Source organism: Manis javanica, chromosome 5, assembly GCF_040802235.1.
Source record: "Manis javanica isolate MJ-LG chromosome 5, MJ_LKY, whole genome shotgun sequence".
In the NCBI taxonomy this organism is placed as follows: Eukaryota; Metazoa; Chordata; class Mammalia; order Pholidota; family Manidae; genus Manis; species Manis javanica.
In genome coordinates this window covers 159648738-159662660 of record NC_133160.1, presented here as the reverse complement: position 1 = coordinate 159662660, position 13923 = coordinate 159648738, and positions in this window count along the sequence as shown.

Below are 13923 nucleotides of genomic sequence, written 5' to 3'. Positions count from 1 at the left end.
CAGAGACAGATGGAAAGGTGCATAGTGTTAATATGGTTTATTTTCACTCAAATAAAATGACATTTAAAAAGCAGGGACACAAAATTATCTGCTTTTTTCCCTCAAAAACATCTCAACAATTTATAATATATAGTTTGGTCCTGTGTTCCTAGGTAAGGTTGCCATCACTTGGAAGTCTTTGTGGCTTTCAACAATCGTAGCTTATTTTTCACTCCCAAAGCGACTGTTGGCTTTATTGGACTCTGTTCCACACGCTTTATAGTCCATTGGCCAAAGCAACTTGCACGGCTAGGGGTGCCAGTGGGCAGAGGAATATACTGCTCTCCAGGAAGGCACTGGGAATCACACAGCAATGAGCAGGCTGGAGTAATGCTTTATCAAAAAAAGGGAACAGATAACTGGGAATAATAATAAGCCGATCCACGATACCTATTTAGATAGCAATCCCCCTTTCCATTTTTGTTTTCCCTTTCGCCTCTCTCTCCTTTTCCTACTTGCTACTGCTTTTCCTTCTGAAAGCAAAAGATTATAAACAGAACTGTTTCTTTACTGCTCAAATGTGGGTGATATAAAGTACAACTGTATACCTGTGCACTTTGGTCATTGCATTACTTTTGTCATAACGTTATTTAAATGTTAAAAAATATATAATGTTTTGTGCTCAAATTTCTTTTACAACCAGGAAAGACAATTTATACATTAAATACAAGAAAACTGCAAAACCTTATATTTTAACTTCAAAACATTTATATATTGTTTCAGATGATGATTTTTTGCATAAGCTACCTTGTGTATTTCAAGTTAAATGTAGAAAGAAGTATTATCTGGCCCGGTTCAAGGGATAGTATTTTTACTGGAATAATATTTATGCAAAAAATGCCTATTTGCCTTAATATGTGTAAAAATGATATTAACGCAGCTATTTATCTTTGTAATCTACATGCCTGCCAAGGTAACTGGTTGATAGTAGATGTAAAGTAATTATATGTCAAACTTTATTTACTAGTTCAGGATAATCAGATCCCATATTTAAGAAATGTTTAAGAAAATGATCCCTCAGCTGTTTACTTTAATGAGTCCCAAGTAACCCTTCAGGTACTGAGAATATGATGGAAAGCAAAATAGATTATTTCTTAGCTTACAATAAACACAGGGAATATAAGTATGGCAAATGCTAAGTAGAGTCATCTGATTTTCAAGAACACTTAATAGGGCGATTAAACTAGTCTGAAAGATCAGAAAGTGATGACTGAGCTAAGATACAAAGAAAAAAAAGAGTTAACTGTGGAGTGACGAAGAGAGGGTGAAGGTGTTTCAGGCAGAATATACCAGCTCTGAAGGCACTGAAACTAAAAATTCATTAGTAGGATTCAACAGCAGATTTAATAACTAATAAAAAAATCTTCCCTTTAAGAAAATTCCAGACCCAGTGGCTGTGCTGAAAAGTTCTATAAAATATTTAAATAATAACTAGTTCCAATTGTTCACAAATTCTTTAGAAGAGAAGAGTACACTGCCAAACTCAAATTATGAGTACAGTGTTACCCTGATACCAAAGCAAGATGAAAACTTCACAATAAAAGAATACCACATACCAATATCCATCATGTATATATGCAAACAAAAAAAATCCAAAACACAATATTTACATACCAAATCCAGCAACCTATGAAGGGATCATACATGATGGCCATGTGGCACTTATCCTAGGAATGCAAGGTTGGTTTAATAGCCAGAAATCAATTAATATATACCATGTTAGAAGAATAAAGGACAAACCACATGATTATCTTAATAGATGTAGAAAAAGCATTTAAAAAATTTTAATACCCATTCATGATAAAAGCTCCCCTCAAAACTGGAACTGAAGAGCATTTACTCAACACGTTAAAAGGCATCTTTGGAAAATTCACAATAATATCAAAGTTAATCTTGAAAGACAATGTATTTTCTCTAATATTTGGAATAAGGTGAGGATGCCTGGTTTTGTCAATTCTATTTAACATTGTAATGGAGGTTCTGACCAGTGTTATAAAGCAATAAATGATAGAAAGGAAGAGGGAGAGAGATTCATATTGGAAAGGGGAAGTAAAATGTCTATATGATATTGATACTCCATGAAGAAAATCCAAAGGAATCCATGGGGCTGAGGATACTTATTAGAAATATAAATAAGTTAAGCAAATTCTAGGATTATAAGATTAATGTACAAAAATAAATTCAAAATAAATTTTCCTTCTATACACTAGCAATGAAAAGTGAAAAAGAGATTAGCAAAACAAGTCTAAATTGATGAGATTCTAAATTTTACGTGGAAAGTCCAAGAACTAAAAATAGCCAAAGCACTTGAAAAAGTAGAAAGAAAATGCACATTCTCTCATCTCAAGGCAGTAATCAAGAGAGTATATTGGCACAAATACAGTTATAAAGATCAATGGAACACAATTTGAGTCCAAATGATGTCAAAAGAATTGCAAATCCCTATGCAAAAAAGAATAAGGAAGAAGAGAAGGAAAAGGGAGTTAGGGAAGGAGAAAAAATTAGGCCTTTAACTCACATCATACACGAAGAACTAACTCAAAATTGATCCAATGTCTGAATGTAAGAACTAAAGCTATAAAACGTCTAAAATACAGTGTAGGACAAAATCTTCATATTAGGTTGGACAATGAGTTCCAAGATGTGACAATGATAATAAAAGGAAAAGACCAATAAATTAGACTTCTATGAAATTAAAAAATACTGTGCCTCAAAAATATTATTAGGAATTTCCACGGACAAAGAGGTCATATTTGTTAGGCAAGTATCTGTAAAAGGATTTGTATCCACAATATAAAGACCTTTCTCAACTTGATCGTAAGTCGACCAACAACAGTTGAAATGGGCAACTTCTTCAAATAAACACGTTACTAAAGATTTTACTATCAAGAGCTAATAAACACAGGAACTTCCTCAACAGTATTAGCTATGAGAAATATACAGTTTAAAACCACAATGAGATATTATTATACACCAACTAAAATGGCCATAATAAAAATGAAAGAGAATATCAAGATTTGACCAGGATTTGGAAAAACAGAATCCTTCATGCACTGTTGCCTAGAGTGTAAAATAATACAAATCTTTGGAAAACCACTTGGCAATTTCTTAAATACTTTATGTTTCCATAAGACCCAGCTATTCTTCTAATAATCTATTCAAGAGAAAAGAAAACAAGTGTTCTCCAAATGACATGTATACAAATGTTCATAGCAACATTATTCATAATAATCAAGATTTGGAGACAACCCAAATTTCCACCAGTTGGTAAATAAATAAACAAAATGTGGTAGTATTCATTTAAAGCACTACTATACATCAATACAAGGGAATGATTATTGATATGTACTATAATATGGTAGAAATTTAAAACATCATGCAAAGCAGAAGCGAGACACAGAAGACTTTATGTTGTATAATTGAATTTTTATAAACTGCCCAGAAAATGCAAATTTATAAAGACAGCAGATCAGCTACTGTCTGGGATTGGTAGTGAGAGGATTTCTCAGGATCAAATGTAAACAGGTCCAAGAAAGATTTGGGGTTTTAAAGGAATATTCTAAATTGTAGTGATTGTTAAATACTCTCTAAATTTGCTGACAATTATTGAATTGTACTATTACAATGGAGAAATTTTATATACTTATAACTTAAGAAAGCTATTTAAAAATGAGTGACTACAGAGAAGAGAACCAGTTGGTGGGTGGTGGATAAGAGATTAGATTTACAGGATTAGTTAGGAATACATTGCACAAATCCAGGTAAAAGAAGATTAAACGAAAGCACCATGCATACATCAATGCAGAATTAGAAATGGCAGCGACCCTAGAGATCTTTGTCTTCTCATGTTCCTGGATTTTAAGTTAAAATTCAGTAGGAGTAAAAGATTTTTCTACTTTCAAATAGCTATTTATTGGAAGTACCAAAATAGATGTCACGTCTGTTGAAATGTTCAATGCTCATTGTATGATTCATTTACTCAAGTACTGGTAAAAATTCAGCTGAAATTGTTAAAAGCAAAGTTTTCTCTTTAAAAACATTATTGCTCTTTAGAATTGGCACAGAAAAGCAAATGCTTTTGTATTAACTGTGTCAGAATGAGCTTTGAGTATGTAATGCTAAAGAAAATAAAACCAGCTAAAGGTATTTTTTGGAACTTTAAAAATTTTGAATGCATCTTTTAAAGGCAACATAATGAGTACCAATTTGTCCGAAAAAGAAAAAGAAAAGGAACTACTAACAGTGGAAAATAAGTATTCAGAAAGTGAGCAATTTTCTTGAAATAATAGCAAGACATAAGTCTGATTACATTTGTAAAACTGGCAAATTAGGAGTGGATGTTGACACATGGGGAGTGGAGGTGGGGATGACACCAATGAGATCAGTCAATGCAGAAAGTAAAATTTTTGGTGCTCAGTTCAATTAATTAATTTTAGAGTGATTCTTAGATCTGTTTGGCATCAAAAAGGGAATGAAGATTCTAAAAGCAACATTTCCCCTGGGAATAAGGTAAGCAATTTTTAGTTCATTTGCTCAAAATTTCTGAATTTTCTTCCTGTAGGAAAAAAAGTGATCCATGTACAACATCTCTGAAATTTCAAAGTGACCAGCTTAGCCTGTGAAACACTATATGCACAGAAAATCAATTCAAGGAATTATTCTTTTCTATGAAGCAGATGATACTTAAATAATTAACCTACCATCAATTGACACCTACTGTAATAAAAATACCTTTCTTACAAGGAATACCAAGAACTTAGTATGCAGTGCTATTCTTATTCTAAAAGTATCTATTTTGATAAAGGTGAACCTGGAGATTAATATTGTGCTCCTGGCTGATTGAGAGGAATTGCAGGGATTCACATCTTCATCATAAATGTTCTCTGATTATGGTGTTAAGTTCTCTAGCACCTCCCTTTCATGGTGAACATTCCATGGGATGGAAAGATTTGAAACCTAATCCTGATAAAACCACTAATTTATTTATTAACCTTAGGGAAATTGTTTTAAATCTATGAGCCTTAGTTTCTCCTACTATAAAATGGGAGCAATTGCACCTGTCATTCCTATCTCAAAAGACCTGTATTAGTCAGTTTAGGCAATGCTATATTATGGTAAAATAAAATAACCTTAACATGTCTGTGATTTATTTACTGCACATATAAAATTGAGTCTAGGTTGCTGGACCTCAGCCATCTTGTAGATCTACAGTCTGACACATACAGTTTCCAAGGTCCATCTAGCGGGGATGTGAAAAAAACCCACTCCCTCTTACTCACCTCAGTCTGGAAGTGACACAGAACATTGTCCCTCATGTTTTATGTGCCAGGGGTTATCCCATAATCCCAGTAATTTGCGCTGGAAGCTGGAGGCGTGGAGGCCTACCTGATGCGTGCTAGTATGGTGCAGTGTCATTGATGACTATAACAGCAACATTATAACTAACATTTACTGAACATTTACCATGTGAAGATGATGTAAGTGCCTGACATTATTTCATGTAATAACTCTACCATCCTCTATCATGCTCTCCATTTGAGAGATGAAAAAACACAGGTTTAATCACCTTACGGTTTTGCCCAAGGTCATACAGTTTGTAAGTGTTGAAGCTGGCAGATTGAGATATGCCTGATTCTAAAGCTTTTTTTGTAACCACAATGCTCATCATCATGATGCCAAAGGCAGTGTTGACATTGCTTCAACTCTCCCGTGGTCCCTTTACCACCATCTAGCTTCAAAATTCAGCAGCAGTGGAATCAGTTTCAACAGAATTGCCATGGGGCTCCGGAGGGAGTGGTTGCTCATACGAAACTGCTGGGGCTTTGCTTGTGCACCCATCCCAACTGTCACTGACACATTAACCTGTCTTGCACCCATGCTCACTATCAGCCCGAAGCAGAGCTCAGCAAATTCAACTCTATTCCCACCGTGGCAGCTGGATCATGTCAGCCCTTGTAAGCTACAGTGGTGGTGACTTGAAAAGCAGTGCCTAGAGTGGCATGAAGCATGTTGAAATCAGGAAAAAGAAAAAAGGAGCTACCAAAGGTGGGAGAGGTGATGCTAAAATCCACCACTCATCACCAAATGCTTCTTTGTCTTTAGAGGGCTAAGCCATAAACTTAGTGCAATTTTCCAGCACATTTATGGAACCAGGAGAGTGACAGATTTTTAATGAAACACCTTCTATAGTACTTTGGCTGTCTAGCCTCTGATCTTGCCTTTATATAACCTGAAACAACTATAAGGGCTGATAAGAATTTTTCTTTGAGGAGTATGTTCAAAACTAGTAATTTTTAAATGAAGGTGTATTTATATCTGCTTTTAAAACTGAAGATTGTTGATATTGCTTATAGGAACTGAAATAAACTGATATTAGTTGGTGTTTCATTAATATAATGTTTTGTTCTTCATCAAAATATGAATCGTTAATGAAAGCATTTTAATAATACAATTAAGAACCAAAGTGACAAGCTAATAGATGTTATCTTGTTCGTATAGTACTTTTTATATACATCTAGATACTATTTTAATTTCTTGATTAACATAGATTGAAATATATTGTCTTCGATTTTAACCTCTCTAAATAAATCCTGGCTTCTGCTGTGCTTTTCTTTTAGCACAGAACAACTCACATTCACATCAATAAAATTACATTTATTTTCAGAGATTACAAAAAGATGACATACACTTTAATGATATTTAATGAACATGCTGTGTTGAGATCATTATAATTGAGAAAACATATTGGCTATGATATTAAGTGATCTATAATTTGGAAAGGTAAGCTATAAATTACTAAAAGATTCCTTGCTGTTATTTAACTGTAGCTCATTTTTTCAGGCATTCATTGCACAATATTCTTTATATAAATAGAACGAAGAAGATGACAAAGCAATATCAATTTATAGAAAAGCTTATACATTAATAACTTTGCTTATCAGGTTGAGGTCAACTATTTAATTAAATTCCACTGTAATGATGATTCTTTCTACTGGAAATCTGATTCTCACCAATCCTGAACATCAAGTGATCCAATACTGGGAATCAGTGGTGTCAAGAGCAATTAGATTAACATGTTTGTATTCTCCAATAAAAACACTGAAAGAAAGAATGCTTTTGTAAAACATTACAATTACATTAAATTTGATTGTAGAACCAATTCCTGAAATGTTCATACACTTATAATCCATTTTAAGAGCTTTACATTATAGAAGATATTTGTAGTTAGATGAATGTATGTTCACTGTTGTCAAGCAGTGATATTTTTTGTCTATCTTTTTGATATTTTTGTAAACAAAATGTATTTCTTTCCCTAGGCTAGTTGTAAATTAGCATCTGAATTCAAATGATAGCATGTTGCTTTTCTTGTCCTGTATAATTCTTGTCACAAATGTGCTGTTTTTAATGGCAAATCAGCTAATTAAAGACAGTGTGGTGTGGTAAATGGAGTTAATTGAACTAGTATTAAAACACTTAGCAATTTAATCACTTCTTGCGTAGCTATTATTCAGAACTTAAAATTGTTGGCAAAGCTTATTCTTATCTGTATGTTTTCTCAGTATTGCTAGCATTAAAAAAAAAAAATATATATATATATATCCTGTTCTAAACACACAAACTTTGCAAGGGAATCATGACTTCATTTAAGGTCATGTAAATCTACATAATTCATAATTTATCAACTCTTCCTTGAGATCCTATATTTAAATATTAAATTCCCTATAAAGAGTCAATAGATATTGAAAAGAGGACTGTGGGACAAAATATTGCTACAAATGATTATTTTGAATCAAGGTCCTTGGAGCTTATGAGCTGCTAACTGAATACCAGCTGCTCTTTACTCTCAGCATCTCTGACTTAGTTCTAGGATGATTTGGACCTTCGGGTTCCTTTGGAAATACAGAGGAAGATGGAAAGAAAATACATTATTGACAAACTGGATAGCTGTGAGTGGAATGTTGGCATGAGGAGTTGTTTACTTAAATAACAGTTCCAGTTCTGTTGCAGAAAAGCTTTGAATTTGGTTGCACAAATCAAGGAAATATGCCAGTAAGATTTTTGTACAAATTTGTGATGCCATTTACATTCATTCATTTATTCCCCCATTCATTCAATTAATGATTCTACACCAATGAGACCCAACCTTCAACCCTAACTGAGGATCTGAAAACTCTTTGGATTATTTTAAAAATAGACATGTCTGTATTATTGAACATTTTTCATCATTATGCCTACAATGGGTCTAGACAAATACTAATTGAGGCTATATAGGAGATAATGATACAGACCAGAGATAAGGACTACTTTTCTAGATGTTCTTTTAGTACTGGGGATATAAAGACCAGCAAAAATTGGTCTCCGTATGAACTCTCAGTCTGGAGGAGTTATGATCTTCCAAGGAAACTAATGATCCATCATTTTACCCTTGGTACTGACACAGAATAATTGACCATAGGAATATATATATCTGATGGTTGAGAAACTTCCCCCCAAATAATCTTGATTTATAAATTTCTTAGTTTAAAATTCAGCTTAACTACATTCATTATATTATCATACAAGAATTTTGGAACTGATTAGGAGTTACATCAAAAGAAGTGATGTTTTCTCAATTATACTCATAGGTTGTAGATTTAATGTTCAAAATAATATTTTAAAAAATCTACTAGACTATGCATACAGACTTAGGCCTAGATTCTATTTGCCAATTTATTGCAAGACCAAAACAGTGAAAGACACATAGAAAATACCCAATAAATTTTTGTTAAATTAATTACTGACTGAAAGAATGATGTATGTCCAAAATGATTACATTGGTGATCACTTTGCTCTGACTAAATTAATTTCACTCATACGCCCTATTCTTTTAGTGAAGGTGAAGGAAACCTTTTAAGTATTATGAAAGGGTTTTTCTGAATTGTTTCCCCAAACCATGACAGCCATAATGACTAACAAATAATTTTCTCACCTGCTGAGCAAATCACCTCACCTCTTTAACAATCTGTGCAAAGTCAAATGCTATTGGTCCCAAAATGGGATTTTGAATTCTACAAATCTTGGAACCTTCTTTCTGGAATATATCCAAAATAAGATTTATGAAACTGAGCATTACACTGCTGTTTTCCAATTCCTGACTGTTATAGAAAGCAAATGTACCAGGAAACAAATTGTGTCAGAATTAATTATGAAATTAGGTGATAGTAACAAAGATGGTAGAAAATATAAGCCAATTTGGAGAATTATCTGAAGAATTAATACTACAGTAATATAGCAACAATTGAGAAGATTTATGGTACTCACAGTACAGCTTTTACCCTAATTTCAGCACATGAGTAAGCAAACACCTGAAACTCTAATTATCAACCCTCAGACCAAATGTAAAGAACTGACCAACCAGAATCAACTGTCAAGAATAATAATTCAAACTTATATTATTTGTACAATGTTGCTATGATCTGAGCTCTGCTCTCAGCATATTACGAACACTGGTCTCTTTTATCCTTCTAGTAACCCAACATGGCAAGTTTAATTATTACTAGTTTTCTTCCTAATGTTTTTATGGTTGAGAGACAGATCTGTGTAGTGTCAGAACCAGGATTTTAACCCAAGCTTTCTGGTTCCATTGTCTCAGATTTTAACCATCTTGATAAAAAAAAAGGGAATTTCAAAATACCTTATTCGAAGAATATGTTCCCTAGAAGTTCCTACACTTGGCTGTTTAGGGATTATAAAATGAAATGTTTTATGTATTATTACTTTCCTATTTTCAATCTCCTCTTGTCTTCTGTGATGATGCTGACTCCCCATTTTTGAAAAGCCATCCTAGTTAGCATTCATTTTCCTCCAGAATACAGTAACATTATTAGATCTACTGTTAATAAGGGCCTGCTTAAGGTTGAAATATTTGAGCTACAAATGTCAATAGGCTCTCAAATAAATTTCTAAGATTCCATGACTCCATAAAATACTTAGCAGTTTCACTGAAGACATCTTTGACAGTGTTTTGATAGTGGAAATTCTTTTCAAGTATGCCATAAATATATCAGCAAAATATTCCTATGTTAGCAGTATGCCAGTTTAGAGAGAGAACTACTAAATGAAAGCAGAAGTTTAATGGATTAGGTTGTGACTTCCAAAAAAAGTAAAGAATTTAATAGAAGAATAAACTCCATTTGCATCATTATCTTGGCTCCCTTTGAGTATCAGAGTTTCAATTGTGCCCAGATAGTCTTGTCAAAAAACCATAAGAATTTTTACCCTCTTCTCAAGAGTTCTCCGACAGTATGCTTGATCTGGAGAGTTGAAGCATCTTTTCCCCTACCTCTTTGGGTTAACCAAGCGGATAAGATATGTGGGTTTATAAATTTGGCATGACATCCTAAAATGTGAATTTCTAGGCTTCATTCCAACTATAGCCTTGGTTGTCTCCTATAGGTAAGATGTGCCATTTATTGATTCAGAGGAATTCTTCTCCTTTCTACTAACAAGGCTGTGAAGTCTTAAAATATAACATGGCTGTCATCTCCCAGGTGTAGACAATAACAACTTTCACCTGCAGGCTTAGTCTGGCCAAATTTCTGAGCCATTGTGAACTTCTGATAATGAGCAGCTTTGGCATTTGGATCTTACCTTCTGTCTCTTCCGTTGGCTTGATCTGTACATTTACACTTTAGTTTCTGGGTTGAGTGCCCCACTGCTCCTTGGGGATGCACATCTTTACTTGAGTCCTAGACTGCTTGCCTCTTGCCACCTTGGTTTCTTATTTTCAATGCCTCTGGTCACTGGAACCAATGTGTAAATAGTTTAAGCTTAATGAACATAATCCCTTATCTCTGGCATTTCTAGCCATGTATTTTATCCATATAATCCTTGGTTACTGAAGAAAAGGCAAAACCTTTGTGAATAGAGTCTACATATTTAATGTTTGATTACTGTCAGTTTTCTAGCGCCACCATTCCCCTTTCCCCTTCTAAAGCTATTAAGAAAGCCCATTTTCTCTTTTCTTTGGTGTCAATGGGAAGATCAAACCTCATAAACTGCAAATTAATCTCCTTTTCCTGCTCTGTCAAGTCATTCTGGGTCAGCTGGGGAGCCCACCCCTGCTCTCCAAGAAAGCCTCAGTATGAGAGTAATAAACCTTTCATAACTTCTTCATGCATGTATGACATCATTAGGATTGACATTTGAACCAAATTTTGGGTGAGGGTTTTTCTGTGTCTTTATAAAAACCAAAAAATTTTGTCATTCTTCTTTTGACATTTCTCATTCTTTCACTTCTCTATATTCCTCCAGCCTAGCCTCATTTCTGATTCTTTCCAACTATTTCTTCTGGAAAAAGAGAGCACATCTACGTATTTCCTCACCCCCTTCATGGTCTTTTTTCTCCACCACCTTGAATGCCCTTAATCCTGGTCCTGCCTGAGGACATCGCTTCCTCTCCAGCACTCACCTGCAGAAAAGTATTCATCGTGGACAATTCCACCTTGGCTTTAGCATTCCTATCACATATCATTCCTCTTCCACAAACAAATTTATATTGGATAGTGTTTTGCCTGATTCAGTTTCATTCTTTATCCTCTATATCATATATCCAGGAGACATCGATAATTATGAACAAGATCTATCCATTTAATCAGGTCACCAATTCTTGGGCTTCCACCATTTATTCACTTTCATCTATCCTTGACTTTGCTAATTTCTCCCTGCACAATTTCTTGGACTTTTTTTATTTCAGATGAAAAGGCGTAACGGAAATCTTGAAATTCAACCATTTACTCTCTGACCACTAAATCTTGTTCTTCCAAGAATCTCACACCCTCATATTCGGTGAAATTTCTAATTAAAGTTCTGAGGACACAATCCGTTAACCTTTCTTTTCTTCTACTGTTTTAATGGAAGCTCAGTAATGCTAAGTCAATATCACATAGATAGTAACTGGACAATTCCTTGGTTCACTTAGAAAATAAAGTTATGTGTATGGTCTCCCTCAACTTCTCTTCTAATCCTCTGCTTCATAACTGTCCATATCTACTTCCTTTTCTATAATTCCAGAGAATGAGTTCCCTCTTCCTAATCTTAGCCAACTTCTGACTCTATCAGTGCCTTTGACCTCATCAATCTCTGACTCTTTTGGTGTCTTGTTCCATCAGTGTCCCACCCCTTCACTCTTCTATCTTCAACCACTCATTCTGTACTCAGTTCCCTCAGCCCATAAATACCTTCTGGTCTAAATATTGCATCCCTGCATCATGTTATTCTGAAGCTATGATCCATCTCAAGACATTTTAATTCATTATTTCAAAAGAATCATCTGCACTCTCTGTCTCCATTTATTCACTTCCCAATCACTCCACAATGAATCATAGAATCTATTGAAACAGTTGCTACCATGTCCCTAATAACCTCAATTCTTAAATTCAATAGACATTGTCTACTCTTTTCTTTTCTAACCTTCATTCTACATACGCTTGGCAACTCCCTCCATCTTGAAATGCTTTTTTATCTTTGATCCTGTCATGCCATTCTCTCCTGCCTCTCTTCACAGCTCTGAAGACACCTTCGCTGTCTTACTGTGCCCTCCTCTTCCCCTACTCAGCATGCTCTTCTTACTCACGTGCTCTCTCATGACAATGACATTCAATTGAACACTTGCATTCTGATCACATTAATGGGCATTGCTCAAGTCACCTACACATGTCCACTTTAGACTCTGCTGAATTCCTTCACCTGAATGTGCCTCAATCTTTATAGATCGACCATGTACCAATTAAATTAATTCTGTACTATTTATTTGCTTTGGTCACCTCTATGTCTTCACTTAATTTTTTTTTTTTTACTTTTAGTCACCACATTCAATTATTTACCGAGTCCTAAATATTTGACATCTAATATACCTGAAATACATATTTCATATTATGTATATATCTATGTCTATACTGGTTAGCTAGCTCTCTATACTCCTCTGCCCTCATTTCCATCTCTTTGTCCTTGTTCATGTCTCCAAAATCCAAAAACTGGATAATTGTACCAAATTCCAAGCTAATCTCTTTGTTATTATTTTGACTCCTTCAATCATGCTGGCATCAGGGTTCCATAAAGACAAATCCAACTGTGATCACCAACTGAAGACTCTGCAATATCTTCACATTTTCTAAATATTGCTTATGAGGCATTTTAAGGTTTAGACCTACTCATGCAGACTCACTGCTTGCTGTCTTCATCTTCACCTTTCATAAACCAGTAGCAACAAAGTACTTCTATTTTCTCTAAGTGTTGCCCCTTCCCTAATGTGTCACACTGCTTTTGCATAGGCCTCAACCTACTCTCGCTCTCCCAACCTGTCTGGAAAACTACCTGTACTTATTCTTTAAGGCTCATATTCAGTGCTTCTGCCCTGACCCCTCTAGGCTACGTCATATGTTCCTTTTCTGTATGAATTTCAATTATTAGATTCTACAGCATGTTTTGTGCCTATCTTTACCATTGGACTGTGATGTCCTTTAGGGCACAGGCTATGTCTCATAAATCATTGTAACTCTAGCACCTAGCAAAGTTCCTGACACATGGCCAATAAACTTTTATTGCACAGGGAGTCTTCAAGCCATAAAATGATTCACAGGAGAATTAATGGAGAAGTAACATGGTTCAAGTACTCCTCTGAGAATCAGAGCTTTGTGTGATAGTGGTGAGGTCATTTAACATTTCTGCGCCTGTACACTCAGATGAGAAGAGACCACCTATATTTTAAGATTCTTTACTGCTCCATAGTTCTATGAAATACAGACTCTTCATGCTGCATTTATGCTTTTGATTATAGAAATTTAAAAGCTCCCCTGAGGTACTCTACAGACAATACACACACAGTAACTACACTGAAGTTAAGAA